The 17839-nt window shown below is 45.9% G+C and overlaps 1 protein-coding gene across 9 annotated transcripts in view; it reads left to right on the plus strand.

The window, feature by feature from the left end:
* The window catches only part of TSPAN4 (tetraspanin 4), a 439431-nt gene that overhangs the window by 326996 nt on the left and 94596 nt on the right, over positions 1 to 17839 (plus strand). The window contains exon 3 of one of the 9 annotated variants that reach the window (XM_068944748.1): positions 1135 to 1214. The exons of the other annotated variants lie outside the window; for them this stretch is intronic. The gene's annotated coding sequence lies outside the window, so the exon portion shown is untranslated. The remainder of the gene's footprint in view (positions 1 to 1134; positions 1215 to 17839) is intronic. 9 annotated transcript variants of the gene reach the window in all.

Genomic DNA, 17839 nt, shown 5'->3' on the forward strand with positions numbered 1-17839 from the left:
AAGCAGAAGCTTGTGTAGGTGTGTGGTCTAGAGAAGACAAGTGATTTGCCTCTCGCTTTGCAATGTCAGAGCTGGCTGAGTGCACATTAGAGGGGAGGCAACATCGGGTTTGGATTTCTGGAGTATTTGAATCCTAGATTTTGCCTGAGTCTGGAGCAAAGAGAGGGTTTCACAGCCAGCTGGTAGGAACGTGTACTTGCTTTCACGGCCAAAAGGCAGTAGAGTTAAATGGGAGTATTTGCATTAATCTCTAGTAAATACATCCCTTTGTCTTGGGAAAAACACCGTGGAGCTACGGTTCCCTGCTGCAGCCTGTGACCCGTCCGTGCTGTCTGAGGTCATGGCAAGAGGGAGGAAAGAACAAAATGGGAACTGGCTCGGAGAGAGATGTCAGCAAACAGCAGCAGGCTGCCCGGTGGTCGTTTTTGTGCCGTGTTTGTCTGCCTCTGCAAATTTCCAAGGTCAGAGAGAGTGCCTTCAAAAAAAAGCACGTTCTGTGGTGGCAGTTTCAGTTTGTAAGCGCTGTGTTTTGACTTGATGCAGTATTTCTTTAATAGAAACAGAAAGGCAGATTTCGTATTGAGCAGTTCCTGTATGTAGTCTGCTACTGTTGCGTCGCCTTTTGTAAAGCACTCCCAGGTAGAGGTATCTTATACAGTATGTGCCTAATAGCTCTTCGGGAGCCTCTGATGAAGTTTGCTCGGTATTCACTGTATTTTCATGTCCGCGCTCTCTTCTTTCAAAAAGAGCAGCTTTGGAGTGGGACAGCTGTTGTACTTTCCGATAGTAACCACGAAAGAGGGAAAACAATCAAGAGGGGAAAAACTGGCCTTTTTATTTAAATGATAGTGAATGTGTTCCCCTTTGTAAGTGGTAACAGGCATTGCTTAGAGAGAAGCCTTCCGACTCGATTGTATGTTCCTGAAGGAAACGAACGTGACTCAGCTGTAGGGAAGTTTCCCTGAAAGCTTCTTTCATCCCACAGGCGTTTGTATTATTGTTCTTGCAGTTTCATCTGGTAACGTTTTCATCTTCCCAAGTTTGATTGTTATGCTCACATGAACCAAAAACCCCTCAAAACCTGAAATCATCCAGCCAAGCAAACGTTGCTGACAGAACCATCTCGATCCGCAGCATTTGTACCCAGTCCTGAATCAGCCCTGGTTCGCTCAACGCAACGTCCGAAACGCGCCTGGCTTCCCTCTTCTCCTCAGGTATTTGTACTGCTGCTCTCACCTCTGCGTTAGTCGGGGAATCCTGAACTGGAGCAGAACTCGTGTCCTGCTTTGCTGCTGTCACTTTACATGTAAATAACTCACCCCTGGAGAGGTGGTTACCTGACGTTATAGATTTGGTTGTGTGAGAGGTATATGCTTCTTGAAGACCTTTTCACACCAGTCCTGATGAGAAGGAGCAGGGGATTTTGTTTATTTTTTCTTTTTTTAAGCTTCCTATAGTTATGGAATTTACACTGTAGGACAGAGTAATTTTTCAGATGCCAAGACTACGCGTGCTCAGTGTGATTGTGTTTGTGGGAAAGGAACTGTGGATCGTAGGGCCTAAGATTACAGACTGCTTGGTTTCTGCAGGGGCGAGTGCTTTCTTTGCTGTTGATGTAGTCATAAGGTCCTTGTTGGCAAACTAAGAGGATAGAAAATGCCCGCTCTCTTAAACAAGATACTGCTTTGGACGTGTTAACTCTGCCTAGTACCACTGGATGAAATTTCATAATAAATTGAGTTGCCAGCCCATCCCTGCAAAGCGTTGACTTGCTAATACAAAACAGGTAAATCATAGATGAGTAAGAGAAGGGTCTGGTTTAGTGAGCTGCCAGAGGACACTCCTCCTCCCAGTGCTGGAGGAGGAAGAGCAAACTCCTCCCTGACTTCCAGCACGGTCAGCTTCCTTATCTAGTAATTCAGGAGCTGTGGCTGTTCAGACCATGTCTGTGCCCCATAACAGTACGCTCATTTTTCTGTATCACGAGAGTTGTTTTGTCTGGACAGCTCTTTCTGCATGAGGTAGCTGCCTCCGTTCTGCCGTGTTACCGGTCAGCACAGCTGAACTCCTCATACCTACTTCTGCCTTTCAGGGATCTGGAACTGCAGCTGAAATATCCTGTGATAATCTTTCGTATCCTCTTATTACGTCCTGCTGTACTAACAGTATAGCCTGGGGTTTTTGCATACTGAGCTTGTTGAGATACCAAAAGCAGAGATTATGTGGTACCATGTGGCAGGGACAGCAGCAGGGGCTGCAAATAGCTCTTGGCTGCATACCAGGCCATGTACAGAGGCAGATGGCTAGCTGCTGAGGCAGTATCCTGTCTCCTCAAGAGGAAAGGATGGTCAACCTAGTTTCTATTTGGATACATAGTTTGGGAACCTTTCACATAGCCTCGTGCAAAAAAGACTCACCCACAGATCCTAGAAACCCGGGTTGGCAGTGGCTGGAATTTACAAAATGAGTATTGCAATTTGTGTCTTTGGAAATTTTTCCCTTGGAAAGTCAGCGATGAAGGTCTATTTCATTTTATAGAACTTTTCCTTACTGGTACAATACTATATTTCAGAAAATATCCCAGAAGAGCTCTGTTTTAGAGGCTGCCCTCCCCCGTCCCAGCTCCAGTTCTGTGTAGGCAGCTCCTGTAAATGCACTAGTGTTAGTGCATTTACGCTACGTGTAAATGCATTTACCTAGTGCAAATGCACTAGGTCTGTGCAGGCCCAGAGGAGTCAGTGATAAGGGTGTGAAACAAAGCAGCCAGGCAAATTTCAAATTCTCTTTTGGAAGAATAGAAAAAGTCAAGCATGCTTTTCCCCTCCTGCATCACAGTATTTGACATAAACTTTAATTACTCCATTAACTTTGCTTTTTCGCCAGGTCAAGTTCAATAGCATATTAGAGATGAGCACCAGGCCTAATACAGTACATTGAAAGGGACTGAATTATTAGCAAGATAAATTAAAGTTTCTGGGCATTGGAAGCACTGCTATTATAATCAGACTGAAAGCTTTGAAGTAACGTCTTTTTAAATGATTGAAAAGCATCTTGAAGACTTTGCTCCAAAATGCCTGTGACTGAGATGAAATTCTTAAGCGCTGGGTTTGATGGCGGATTCACTCGAGATGCACAGTGCTGATGTCTTGGTTCTTTTGCTTGCTTTAAGAGTAAACTTTAATCTCATTTATCCAGGCCATTAATAGTTCACTGAGGAATGTGCTTGTCTGTCCCTTGACAGTCCCTGGTTTTGAAGTAGCCCTTATCAAACCAAGAGCGTTTCTGTGAGTAGTCGAATGTTTAGACAAAATAGCCCTTGTCATTAATGTTCCTGTTCATGCGGAGCTTACTTATTAGTTTTGATTGAATGAGTGAACTCGCATTTTCTAAAATTACCGTCATTAGTCTTTTTCTCTGTTCTTCTCCTGGCACAGCACTGGCAGGGAGAGAAGAGGCATTTTCTGCGCTTGTACAAGAGCGTAGATGCAGAGAAAGCTGTACTCTATTACAGTTTTTAACTTGACCCTCTGGGAATGGGAGGCATTATCCACATACTTTTGAAGATTCACAAAATGCTTGGCTGCTTTTCCTCAACAATGAATAAAACGCTGCTGATAACTGTCTCAGGGGCAGGTTTCACCTGCAGATAAGACCTCAAAGAGCAGTTTGCATCAAATGAACCTCTAAATCTCATTCTGTGAGACTGAGGAGGGTAGAGAAATAGAGGCTGAAAGCAAAAAGGTGGCAGCTTTTTCTTAAAGTCTCCTTGCAGGCTGCAGGCTCTCTCTATTTAGAATATTTCTTGTTCCAAGTGTTTATTTTTCTGGGAAGTTAGTGCTTTTGTTTGCTAGATGTTATAAATAAATTCACAATTGGCTGATATTAAACTATACAAATTGAGAAGAATTCTGTGTGCAGTCAGAGGGTAAAGTGTATGAAACGTTGCTGGATTTTGGGGGGGGTTGTGTTTTGTGGACAGACATACGCTGTGCATCGTATGGCAGATCTGAGTCACTGAGGCTGCTGATATCACGGGACAGACGTCAGTGGGCTCAGGTCAGGCCTTAGGAAGCGAATAGACCTGGTGGAAAAGAAAGGAACAACAAAATGTTAAAGACATCTCAAAGTAAAAGGATTTTTAAAACCACGTAGGACTCTGGGCTGAAATAATTTCTGAGCTCTGTGTGGGTCCTGGACAACTACTATCCAGTGTAGGTCCTATGCAAAGCAGAAAAGCCGAATTAGATTTTCTAGTTGGTGCCTATTGCTGTCATTCTGTGGTTCCTTTCAGTGTATTCCTACTGTAATGTAGGGAAACCGGTTTTAAAAAAAAACTAAAGCTGTGGCTGCCTTTCTTCATGTTTCAAGATATATCCCTTGTCAGGTTCAAGCAGGTGTAGTTTAACCAATTGCAATGCCGCAATATCTGCTACTGTCAGACTAAGAGTGCCTAATCCTGTCCATAGGGGAGATACTTTTTCCCCTAAAGCAAGGCGCTAGAGATACAGATGCGGGACAACACTGAAGTCTCCAGCCCTCAGCAGAAGATGAAGGCTTGACAAAAAAAAATCCTGTTAAGAGTCAAAGAATATCTTTGCGGGGAACTGTTTTGGATGTGATAAGCAAAAGGGGGAGCTGATATTTGAATGATGCTGTTTGGCTTGGCATTTCAGGGAAGGAAATATCTTGGCTCTAGGAGAGGGTGTGAGGCTGCTCACAGTATGTGTGCCGTTGTGTTAATAGCACAAACGTTATTCCTTTGAATAATGTTTAATGTTGCAAGTAGCAGCATATGCTGTCATTGCAGCACGCAGGCAAATGTTCACATGCAAGAGTACTGTTTTTGAAGAGGAATTGCCTAGAAAGCCCAAGGTTGTCCTTGTAGGTTTACTGGGACACATGGCTGATGAACACGGCATGAATATTTGAAATTACTATACGGAATCCTTTACAAGCTTCACTGAATCTGCAGATGGGGAGAGAAGTGCTTTTGGATTATGCACGCAAACGTACTCAGAGCGTTACACGCTACTGTACCGCTGAGAAAATACCAAACCCAGTGTCCGCAGATCTTTTCCCCTGGTCAGGTAACAGGCTTTCCTCATACCGCTGAGCCTAACACCGTACCTGTGCGCTTAACAGTCCTCCTTCTCCTCCCCAGGCAATTCAGCATTAAGATAGTAGCATAATGTAAGAGTTCTCACCTTGTCACTTCTGTTCAGACCTTGCTGCTCTGCTCAAATGCTTTCCTGCGTCAAAGAGGCCACGTAGCTCGGAAAACTGGTCACATTGCAGCAACATCCTCACTTCCACTGAAGATAAAGCTTCTCCGTGCTTTCGTTGCCTCACATAAAACTTATTGCACCCCGAGGCGCACAGCAAAGGTGATTTATCCCTCTCCTTGTTGGGCCTGGGGAGAAGAGGGAGTGTGAGACTCCCCAAATCTGGAAGAAACGTGTTCCTAAGTGCAGTTTACCGTTGCTCTGATCTTGTGATACTGTGGCTGCAATTTGCTCATTTCCAACACGCTCTGCAGATACTAGTTATTGGTTTCCATGTTGGCTGCCAGCAACACAATCTGTTATGGCCGTAAATTGCGCAGCTATTAAACCAGTGGGAGAAGGTCATGGTGACAAGGCCAGAGCAATGCTCGTCAGGCCATGCGGTTGTCATAGGCCATACCACATCACCAAAAATAAAGGTATGGGATGACGATGTAGTCAGATCCTATGAGTCACATTAATTTGGATTTTCACTGTATTTCTTTAAGCAAAAAACTCCTGAATGTTCTCTGTTGCACAGCAGCCTTTTGAAAGAAACAGTCAAGAAATAGATCCATTAATTTCCCAGGATAAACAGCCTGTTGATAATGCTTCGGTACAGGCTGTGCGCTTGATCTGCTTGCTCTCAAGTGTTTTGGTTCCTCTAAGTGGGATGCTCAGCCCAGGTGAATCACTTGGGCACAGGAGAGCAATTGCACCTCCGCTGGACCCCCGGAGAAGGAGGAGGGGGTCCAGAGACATGGTGGGTGGGAGGGTCCTGGCATGGAGCTGGGAGCAGCCACTTAGGGGACAGAGAAAACTCCTGAAGGACTAGAGTCCTTAAAGGCTTCTTAAGGACTGGGCAGAGTTAGTTGCAGAAAGTGCCTGATGGCAGGAATGAAGCTTGGGGGCAAGGACCTGCCTTGGCTGGGGGAAGAATTGGTTATAAGCCGTTTTCATTTCTGTTCTCTCTGACACAGTCTTTTTTGAGTTTTTCGTTAATTAAGACGCTAAATATTCTGCTTTATATTCTAGCAAAGTTTAAAAGCCCGTTGATCTTTTCTCTGGAACTTCCCCTAAAGAGAAGGCCTTGGGTCCTTTCACGTGTTAACTGTAAGTTAAGCCTTATCTCCATCCCTGCCTTCTGCCCCACGGAGGTACTAAAGGGCAAGGTGGAAAAGGATGAAGGTCCCTAGGCTATAAGGAGCAAAACACAGCTTTGCTCTTCTGCTCAGTAGTTCTGCTGGAGTATATGGACTGCAACTCGAAACACGAAAATCAGTGAGGCTATTAAGGGTGCACAGGGTTAAGTATAAAAGTGGATTCTGTGAGTGCAGAGAAGTTCAAAATGATGTCCTATGCTCAAGGACCGGGTTGAAGCCCAGCGATGCCCACGTTACTGCAAGGTGTGCTGCTCAGCTGCCGGTACAGCCCTCGCCCTCGACAGGCGCTCCAGGACGACTGTCTGCTGGGCACAGTTCTCTGGATTTTGCTCTGATTCCGCTCTGGTTTAAGATACTGCTGCAGTGCCGTTTGCTTCGTGTGAACCCAGCAGCCTACGTGCAGCACCGGATAGGCACAAGGGAGGGAAACTGATTTTTCTTCAGCAAGCATGCATGTGGTGTAACTGCAGTTGCATCGCATGTTAAATCTATGCAATCAATTTCTATAATTGCTTGTAAATTTTTAAAAGGTGCTTTACCAAAAAGCAAACTCAGTTTTACCAAAGCATCGCCGTTTCCTGTTGTGTTCCCCCTTTCTCCCTACGTGGGCACTTGCACCCTGCTTGCAGGCCCCACGTTTGCCTTTGAACTCGGAGAGGTGGAAACATTTGCAATAGGTCCCTAGAGAGCCAGCAAAGCACTTGAGTTGTAAAGTTGTGCTGTTTTAATTTAAGGAGGCAAAAAGCTAAGTTGGAGCGACAGTTTAAGTACCAACGAAATAATAAACTAAATGGAGATCCTGTGTCCAAGCCTCTTCTGCGTTCAGCTCCCGCTGGGACGCTGTGTTCCAGTGCCCTTCTTCCAGTCGACTCGCTCGCGGGGGAATTGGAGAGCATCCAACTTTTGAAATTACCTCAGCTTTAATTTATTCTGCTTTTGATGTTCATAGCACCATATATCTAACGTTCCCCAAATCTTTTCCTTAGTCTCTGAGGCTATAATTTACGTGCCCAGAGTCTCAAAAGCAGATACCACTTACTTTAAAAATTATGTATAATTTTAAAGTCCATATGTTTATATAATATCTGAAGTTTGTGCGGTGAGTCAGGAAGCGGAATGACTTACGCTTCATGAATGTTTCCAGCTGTTTCAAAGACAAATGACTTTCACTTTTACAGAGGCGTTTCAGCAGAAACCTGCGAAGGTCCAGCATCTTTAATGTAACTCGCACTTGGCAAAAAACGAACAAGCTGTTCTCCCTCAGGACTTAGTACCAACCTCACAGAACTAGACACGATCCGGCTAAATGTATTGCTTTCCTGTGAAAGGTCTTTTTTTAAAAAAAAACTCTCAGCCTGGGGGAGATGGGGAAAAAAGCCCTGTGAAATAAGAAGCACAGAATTTGAAAAGTCTCTATTTAGGAAGAGAGAGCTCAATTCCTGTTTCCACTAAGGCACCTTCCTGTAAGCCTGGAAACGTGAAGGGGAATTAGTGAAACAGGATTCCAGCACTTGGTGAGGCCCCCTTTCAGAACAGGTTAAATTTAGATAAAAGTCAGATTCAAAGCCTTGCCTCCCGCATAGATTTATTGGCTGAAGGAATGGGAGCTGTGTCCGTGGGTAGAAGAGGATCATGGGGCGAATTACATCCCAAAGCTTGGCCATGCGAGGGCCCAGGATGGCTCAGGAAAACAAATCTCGGCAAGCTGTCCCACGATTGCCTGGCAGCTGGTGACAGCGAGCCGCCGTCCAAAGCCCAGCGCCGGCTCCGGAGCCCCGCGGCCGCTCGCCTGCCGGCAGCCCCGGCTCCCCGTGGCAGAGCGTGGATGCTGATTTCCTCTGGCGTCTCAGTCTGGTGTCATCTCTGTGCGCTCTTGCTGCTCTCTTGGCATTAGGAAGATGAGGCATGGTGGAAAAGGAGATTAGTCAATTCACCGCAGAGAAAGTTAACGGATCTCTTTTCGCGTCTGCACTAGTTTCAAAGACGCTTGTCTCCTTTTAAGTTCACGTGGGTCTATATGCTCGGACAGAGCCCCATGCTCGCCTGGTTCACGTTGGTGTAACTTTCTTAAAGCCGAGTGGAGGAAAAAAGAACGGTGGAGATCTGGCCTTACGACTTCTGATTTGAGCAGAGAGGCAGTGAATATAATTTAGCATCTCTTAGCAATAGAAATATTCCCCCTCCCCCCCGCCAGGAATCAGCTCTCTTATCTCTGTTTCAGTCTATGCATGAAGCAATCAGTCAGATTTGAAAAACAGATAATTTTTCTTGTTGTCCATAATCAACCCCCTTTTTAGGGGAAAAGGGGAACACACAGGCACTGCTTGTGTCATAACTGTGTCACCCAATAGGTCATCTTAAGCATAATGTGAAATGATATCCTGTGTCTTCCTAGCGAGCTGTTTGTTCCTTTTCTTCCTCCTCTTGCTTTCGCTCCACAGGCAATGAAACAGGTTGGCTCCGGTTCTCCCCTCCTGGCGTACCATATGTGCCGTGTGATGCCCTTCGTTGCTAGATTGTTCCAGCCTTTGGGGAGGTGGGAATTTATTCCTGGATTCCCTCCAGTGTCCAGATCACTTTCATTGTCTTTACTAGCATGGCTGCAGCCCGGTGTTGGTGGGGAGCATGAGATAATTGCCTAAAACAAACTCTACCTCCGTGGGGCACAAAGTCGCTCCATGGCACTGCCGCTCTGCGAGTCCAGTTTAAGTCACCTGCCTCCCTCTAGGCAATAGCTGGTTCTTACATATGTTATGGGAACCGTATGCTCAGCCTGTTCCCTGGCGACACGGGTTGTACGGCTGGAGCTGGGTCACAACTGCGTAAATACAGCCCAAGTTTCTGAATGTTCCCATCCATACACTTGGTAATAAGATGACCCAAGTCTCAACACTGCTTTCCAGGCTGGGCTTATTGAACAGACACAGTGGTGTAGCAGAAAGGGTTAAGGAAAGGCCTCCCTACTTCTCCCAGCTGCAGTCAAGTAGCTAATCAGAGCTAGCAGCTGCAAAGTACCAAGCTGGAGGTGGCAGTGAGGGGTGAGCTGGAGGTTGTGCTGTGCCGTGTGGATTTTGGAGCTGCAGACTGAGAGGACCTGTGTGAGGAATAATGTAAGAAGGGGAGCAGTGGCTATAAAACCAGCCACAGAGAGTTGTGAGGGAGGGGTAGGAGTATTTGTGCTTAACACGTGGTTGCTGGGCTTCCCGTTCCCTGCAGAAAGGGAAGCAGCAGCCTTGGAGGCAGCTAAGCACCAGAAAGGAGAAGTAGCCCCGAGGTGGCTTGTGTGGTATGGGATTTTGTTGGTTGGAAAAGGGAGAGAGCCTGTTGCAGTCAGGTGGCAAAGGTCACATCTGCCTAGTAAAATGCTTAGATTTCTCTGCAGACTGGGGTGCAAGGAGTGGTGTGGTTGTAGTGGTGAAATACTTTCTTCAGGAAAATTAGACTTCTGGAAAAGCTGACTGGTTGGCCCAGTTGAAATGCGGTAGCAGCGGATAGCAGACTTTTTATGCCTGTATTATCTCATTGAGAGTTAATTTGGCTGCATCGGTTTCCAAGGTGTTACGGATGATTTATCGTACCAGATTGGTTTAGAAGGGGCACAGTGGGTATTTTATATCACTTGTCTCGTAAGTTAACGTGTGATGCAAGTTCCACTGCGTCACATCTGCATTCCTGAAATCCCCTGTCAAGCGGAGACTCCGCTTGAGGTTCATCCTTGGTAGTAGACTGGTTTAAGCAAAGACGAGGAGCACAGAACCTCCTCTCTGAGGTCTCCCAGAGCTCCTCAGGAGCTGTATCGCAGGGTCACTTCACAGAATGGGGCACCAGGGGGAGCAAAGCCTTAACTGCAGTTTCCACAAGTTCAGCGCCCAAACTCAGAAATTCAAGCCCTGAATGACCTTCTCGGCCTGGGTGTTTTTGGACTACGGTCCTTGCAGCGGCTGCAGCCCCAGCGCGCGTGCTTTGGGCAGCATGTCCCAACCCGGCTAGTTCAGCATGGAGTTGTAGCTCCGCACTGCCCAGAGCTGAGCGCCGGCCATGGCAGTGACCCAGCCTCCCTGGTGGGCTGCTGCTCCTGCTCAGGGGGACTCTCAAGTTGCAGCCACCAGCCTCATGCAGACCCACAGCTATGTTCTGCCACAGCTCATTACACCCATGAAGCAGCTGGAGGTCTTCTGCCTCCCTTGGGGCTCAGCCCTGCCCTCCGAGGGGAAGACAGCCTGGCTGCTTGCCCCCTGCGTGCCCCTTCCCACTTGTATTTGTTGGAGGGGCAGGACAGTAATCTCTCGTATTCAACCTGTTTCTGACAACAAAGTGACTTGTAACTACCTGAGTCAAAGCTATCAGGCTGGGAGCAAAACCTCACAAACCAACGAATGTTTTTTGTGTCCTGCGGTAAGCGTTTTTTGCCCTTCTAAAGGGAAATAGTCGTGTGTCTCTTTGCTGCCTCAGTGCACAGGGAACTTGGCTGCAAAATGTTTCCTTGTGTTTGTGTCTTGCTTGGTCTGTTTGGTTCCTATTAGTTAGTAATTGTTTCATGACTGTGAAAATAGATGCCATGTTATTACTGGTGTCCTTTTTCCTTTTTTTTTTTTTGTGTTCTTGTGTGATCACTTATAGTTATTTGCTGCAGGGGAAATGTATGAAGAACTATATAACAGCAGGTGGAAACTGAGAATTTGTTTTAGGAGAGCCCTGCTTATTGCCATCAGCTGGCAGCAATAAACCCATCAATATAAAACTCAGGTGTGAGCCAAAACACCCAGTTACAAAGTACAGGGGGGCCAACCCAAAGGAGATTAGAGGAGTGCATCTGGAGGTCTGCACAGCTGAAGGCTCACCAGTTTCTAGTTACTGCTGATTGAATCCAAGAGGAAAGGAAGCCCTGATGTGCCTGATGGGGACCTTTTCTCGCTTTACCTCTTTCCCCTCTCACTTGGCCATGGTTCCTGAGCCATGGATCTTCAGTAGGAGTCTTGTTTGACCACAGTCCCTCGTGCTGCAACAGGATGGCATGAGAAGACAGTGTCAGTGAGTCTAACATTGTTTGCAGGGTGGCATCGGTGCTCCCAGATTTGTGAGGCTGAAAGGGGCTATTATTAGCAGTCAGTCTGTCCATCTGCCTACTAGAGACTGTAGATCCCAGCCGATAACGGTTTTCTGCCAGCAGCCCAAAATACAGAGCTGGTAAGACACATGTGGTATTATTTCTGGTGCTTTAAAGAATACTACATAGTTTAATAAATAATGTGATGACCCTGGAGTGCTGGAAACTTAAAGAGAACAATCTCTCAGAGAACCCAGTAGACAATTATGGGTGTGGTGCAAGTGTCAGAGAGGACCTGGCGAAGCTGTCCTGTCCTCTTCCCTCCCTTCTTCTTGAGCGACTGAGAAATTCTGGTTGTGACTGGGAGAAGACGGGCAGAATAGTTAGAGCTTTTGGAGGAAATGTATTTGAAAGAGAGATATGGTAGAGGACCTGTTGGGTTAAGAATGGGAGGACGGTCCAGACCCTTGCATTTGAAGGGAAGGCATGGAGACTGTCTGTATGTGTGCAAGGAAGGACCTTTCCCCTGCGAGTTGGGACAGCACAGGATTTGAGGCTTAGCGCTTTCACGGAGGTGGCTGGAGTTTTTTGTTTTGTTTTTGTTCTGTTTTTTTTTTTTAAACCAGGATGAGTGCCAGGTGTTACAGCCACAGCTGCATTTCCGATGTGCAGAGCTCACTCCTGCATCGCTGCCACCTTCCGTGGTTCCGTCTCCATCCCAGACCTTCCACCTTGTGGTCATGGGGACACTGCTGATGCTTTAGTTTTTATGGTAAATTAAGCCACACCTTTAAAATTCAGGTGTCCCTTTAACGTTTCAAGGGGGACCCAGTGTTTTCCACAGGTAACTTTCCTGCAGAGAAAAGAGCTGCAGAGGAGAGCTCTGCACATTGAGGAGCCCGGTGAATTATGCATGAAGCACAGCAGTCTGGTATCGGCAGTGCCTGTTTTATGAGAGGAAGAAAGTGATAGTAACAATTTACACCATTTACTAGCTGTAGCTTTTCATAGGGGAGCAGCAGTGCTGGCTGCTAGGCTGAGAATGAACAATGTGGCTCCTCCTTTGGGCTCCTGGGAGCTGAGAAAGGTTATTTTAATGGCAGGCAACAAAAGACCTGCATTGAACAAAATGCAGAGAAAGGGAAGAGAAGGCAGGGAGGGCACATCAGCTCTGCAAGCTGCTTGGCGGAGCTGTGCTGACGAGTGGGGGAGTCAGTGCCGGGTTGACAGACCTAGTGGGTGCACATCAAACCCTTCCCTGGGATGGGGCAGCAAGACTGACACCGAAAGCAGTGTGCTTTCTGGTGCCACTGTCCTGCAAAGAGGTGGAGAGGAAAACAAGGAAGCGGTGTTTTAAAAACAAAAACCAAAAAAAACCCCCACTCATGTGAGGGCTGATTACAGAAAAATAAAGGGATAAGACTCTGGAGTGCTTTGACATGAGGTCTGTCCCTGTGCATGGCAGCTGACTTGCCGAGTTCACGCGTGTCAGAAGCTGTGGAGACGATGCTCTGTAGGTAACTCACCAGGAAACAAACTGATGCAGAAGTTCTCTAGGCCTTTGCGATGCAACAGCACAAAGAAATGAGTTTCTATACCTGCTGGTGAGTTGTCACTGCGTGGTTAGCAGGCAGCTCGTTCTTTGATAGCATCAGTTGTAGGAGCTTAGTTTCCATGCAATTGTTTGTGGTTCTCTGTCAGCGAGATCTGCCTCTCCCGTTGCTTTCTTTGGGCTTCTGTTTTGGCCAGTAGTGATTTAACACCCTTTATTAAGGAGAGGCAGTCCCCAAAGATATTCAAAGTGGACTGTATTGCTATAAGGTATCTGGATAGCAACAACGCTGTTTTTCTTTCTTTATAGCATTGGTTATTCTCCCCCTCTCAAAGTGCTTTACAATGAGCAAGTCGTGTGCTAACCCTTCATGGTGGGAGAGTCTATTCATACTCAGCTCATAGATGGAGAGACCAGCCTAACGAGAAGCACAGGGCAGCGTTTTCAAAAGTGTCTAATGTTAGGAGGCAGATGTTTCCCAAATTTTCAGAGAGGCTGATCCATGTGGAGTCTCTCTGGGCTTCAGCTGAAGCGCTTGACATTTACAAAACGGGAAAGAAGCTGATACTGGACAAAATCAGAAGCTGCTTTGAAAAGTGTTGGCCCAAGGAAGTTACTTGGGCTGAACGACTCAATTGCAATACTGGACATTGCTGCAATTTCTGCTTTTTTGCTGCTATGTCATAGATTGTTTCTTATACACTGTATTTGCCTTAGCTGCCTCTTCCCTGTGTCCATCAGGATTCTTTATTTGAAGGGGCTGTGTATTTGAGTCTTACCTTTTTTGGGGGTTGTACTAACTAACCTCATCTATGAGCAGCACGAGTAGGTCTTGTTTTCCTTCATCCTCATGTTGGCCACTCGCACGCAGAAAGAAGAAACCTAAGGCGTGCTCAGAGCGCTCTTTGCCTTTGTCTGGGTTCTTGCCGAATTTCAATTCACGGCTTTCCTCTCTGTTAAAAATGTTGACTAGGATTCTTATACAATGGTAAAGAACGTTCCTCCAGGTAGAGCTCTCCTGCCTATGAGTTAACAGAGCTTTGGTACGCGTATGACATAGCAATAGCTCAATACTGTATTTCCAAGCAGGGTTCACTGAATTGTTCCACTTGTTTAACAGTTGTTTCAAATTGTGTTTACCAGTATGGGTACGCACAAAAAGTTAAACGCCCTTCTTAATTGTAAACAGTAAATCAGCATTGTTCTTTATTTTCTTTTCTGGCAAAACTAATAATGCAATTATGTCTGTGCCCAAGGATATGCGGGATTGAATTACAGGGTATCTGCCCCCCCGCACTCTCACTTCCTCTCTGGCACTCCATACTTAGTTATAGGCATCCTTTGGGGACCAGGCAATTATATATGTCTAAGCTAGCAAAAATTATCTGAAGTTGCACACAAACATGCTTATCTCCAGAGCCGTTTTGCAGGTAACTTTTTAAAATTAATCTAAGTGCTATGAGTATGGGCTTTTGATCTCTGCTGAAGTGACGACTTATGAATATATTCTTGCATACGCTAGGACACGAGACAGCTGGGGAAATGTGGATCACATGCTCTGTCCAAGCATGAAAAAAGGGAAAGGGTAAAATAGATCTATTGGGAAAAATAGGACTGTTAGTGGAAATGAAAGCTCCGGTAATCCTTATTCAGACAAGGCTTTTGTTAATATTCCACAAATAATCTCCTTTATTTGCCTATGGATTTTTGTGTTTTCTCTTAATTTTTCAACACTTTGTGGAAGATGAGATGCGTCTGGCATTTTTGCAGCGATGCCATATGCCGGAACTACTTGTTACTAGGAAAGAAATTAAGGCCAGAATCATATGTAACTCGTGTCATGTTGTTTCAGATTCTCTTTTTTTTTTTTTTTTTTTTTGTTAAGAAGGCATAATTAAGAAGATGCAAATTTTGTGTGGACATTAGTTAATTCATAGCAGGCTTATCCTGATTTCCCAGATGATCTGGGAAGTGCCATAAGCTATTTAAATTGCAATAGGCGCATGCACAAAGGTATTTGCAGTGTGTTAGACAGTAACTTTGAGTCATTTTAGTATGAATTTACTCTGTGTGAGTTTACAGTAGTAACTTGTAACAATAAAGTGGTTGACACTGATAATCAATGCTAAGTTGATTTGAGATCTGATCTAAAACCATGAAGGTATGATCCAGCTCCTTCACTGGTGTAAAGGGTTGCAGAACATGCCAGACAAGTGAATGCATCCCCAAATTTCCACAAAGGAGATGTATCTCTGAGTCTAAAGAAATGTCTTCTGCTCTGGCTGGAGAGGGACCTGGAGAATGCTTCTGTGTTGGACGTTTGGATTCATTTTGTGTGACTATGCTACAAGTTACTTTTTCATGGCTTTATATCAGCCTGTAAAGATCTTAGTTCCCCTGTTTTAAATGCAAAACGCCCTTCCTGTGTGCATGTTTAGAGTGCGCTCCTGGTTACTAAAAAGAATCTATTTCCTCTTCCCAGTCAAACTGATTATTCGGTGTCAAGATTTGTTCAGGTGTTGGTGAGAAGTTTTCCCTGCTGGTGCTGCTCCAGGCAAGGTGCCTGGGGCTGCACCTTTGCTTATGCGCGGAGGTGGCCCTGTGACCGCTGAAATCCTGCGTGGGGGCAAGTAATAGATACACGCTGTATGTGACCTCTTCCCCTGGTTTTTATTTGAATACTGAGAGGGGAGAGATGATCTGCCTCAAGAGGTTTCCTTTGTCTGCCTCTCTTACCCTCCTCCTCCTTTCAAAAAGAAAAAAAAGAAAAGGAAAAACAAAAAACCCAAACTTTCATGTTCTCCAGCTAAAACCCATTCAGACAAAAGAAGTCCTAAATCCATATTAATCACCATCACCTTTAATTTTTCAGTCGCTGCTTGATTAAACTGCTGCCTAGATTTGTTCTTTCAGTGATCGGGCCTGGTGAATGCTTTGCAGTGAACTCAACCAGAGAAGTAATAAAGTGCTTTCTGTCACAGGCACTCCCCAAAGCGCCAGACACAGCACAAGTTATTAAAAAAAAGTATCAAAGAGAGTGAGCTGCTATAAACTGTGCAGAGAGGGGAAAAGAGGATTGTCCAGGGAAGGAGAAGTTGATTTTAATTTCATATATGCAATTATGAAGGCAAATATGTCTGTGTAGAGGGTATTTCAAAGTCAAAAAGAAATGGGCAATGTTGAATGGCTGGGGCTGTGTCAAAAGCTCGATTTCCAAGGGTTTTACCACTGTCAAAAGAAAAGCACTTTTTTTTTTTTTTGTAATAGTCTGCCTAAAGCATGTCTATCAGGTATAAACCCACGCTGATCCACAACCATCTGCTTTTAAATCTTCCCATCAAGAACACCGGTTGGCATATCGGTTTCCACCTTGGAGCCTTTTCCCACTGCCTGCGTGCCCTGATTTCCAGTTATGTTCTGGGTGACTTAGCATCGTCCGATGCTCCTAAACCATTACGCGGGTGGTTTTTGTCGGACCAGATGGACTGGTGGTTTTTGTTGGTCCTCTTGAGCCACGTTCCCCTAGTGAGCAGCGGAGGTGCCGTTCCCATACTGGGCTGTGATCTGGCATCTTGCGCTGGCACAGAGGCTGCTGTGTACCCTTCAGTGAGCCAGCTGGTCTCTCCTGGCCTCCGTCCCCTCTCCGGAAGTGAGTTCAGGCTCCCGCTGACATGGCTGTGGGGCCAGCTGGGAGCTGCTTTCCTCTGAGACCTTCCCGGAGAGCAGTTTTATCACAAAACTGCAAGGCTGGCTTTGGTGTAAGTTACGATACCACCCTTCATCTGCGCTGAAGCAACCAGGCTTGTGTGTGTTTGGGGATGATCGCAGACCCGAGTGCATCACGTCAGTTCAAGCCTCTCCTGGTGGCTCAGGAGTTTAGGGTATGACCAGACGCTTGTGGATGCTCAGAGTGGGGTAGCTGAGGAAGCTCCTGCCCTGTGGCAGCCGACAGCACGAGCACTGCTAGGCTGGGCAATGCTGACTAAAATGCATCAGCGGAAACCAAGAGCTGGGACTGGGAGTGCACGTGTGTTTGGCTTCCCTGCCTCCACTGAGGAAAGGTAGCTTCCAGATGAAACGGGGAATTTTCTTTAAAATGCCTTCTGTGAATCTCTTGGAATTGTGTGAGCAATTGTTGGCTTTACATCTTGTTTTTAGTAGAGCTGTAAGTTTTTGTGTGCGTTTAGAAACAGGTACCAGCCAACCTTGTTCTTGTTAGGAGGCTTCACAGGATAGGCTGCTGCCTTCTGACACAGAGAGTGCAACTACTTCTATTTTTTTCTTAATGTGGCCACAGCCTTGGTCAGTAAAGAGTCAACATAAGCTAAATCATTATAAGTCAACTTCAAACCAATTCAGGAGTGTCCACACAGGGGTTTGTGTGGACAACGGTTTAATGAGATCAATTGAAAAATCAATATTGGGCCTCATCTCTGTCAGTTTAACTTGCTTCCTTCCCATTCAGGTCCCAGCCATCTCAGAGCGGGCAAAAACCTCAGGTTGGGTTTACACAACCTTCACTGGCAAAAGGATTTTTACAGGTTGAACTGATCCCATAGCAGTAGCGTTGTGTAGAAGTTTAACCAGCTGAGTGGGTGGTGGAGCTGGCCAGCTGCATGCTGACCAGGCCTGTGGCTACGTTTCTTTGAGAGCAGAATAGCCTCAGTACTCGCTTCCACCGCTGCCAGGAATTTTCCCCTTCCATTTTACCTTCCTGGTTTTTCCTTCCCCTAACTGGCTGCAGTAATACGAATCTTTGGTGGGATGCATGGCACTTATTTTCATTCATTTGTTCTCAGAAAGCTTCTTAAGCATC

This window comes from Struthio camelus, chromosome 5 (assembly GCF_040807025.1).
Source record: "Struthio camelus isolate bStrCam1 chromosome 5, bStrCam1.hap1, whole genome shotgun sequence".
Taxonomy (NCBI): domain Eukaryota; kingdom Metazoa; phylum Chordata; class Aves; order Struthioniformes; family Struthionidae; genus Struthio; species Struthio camelus.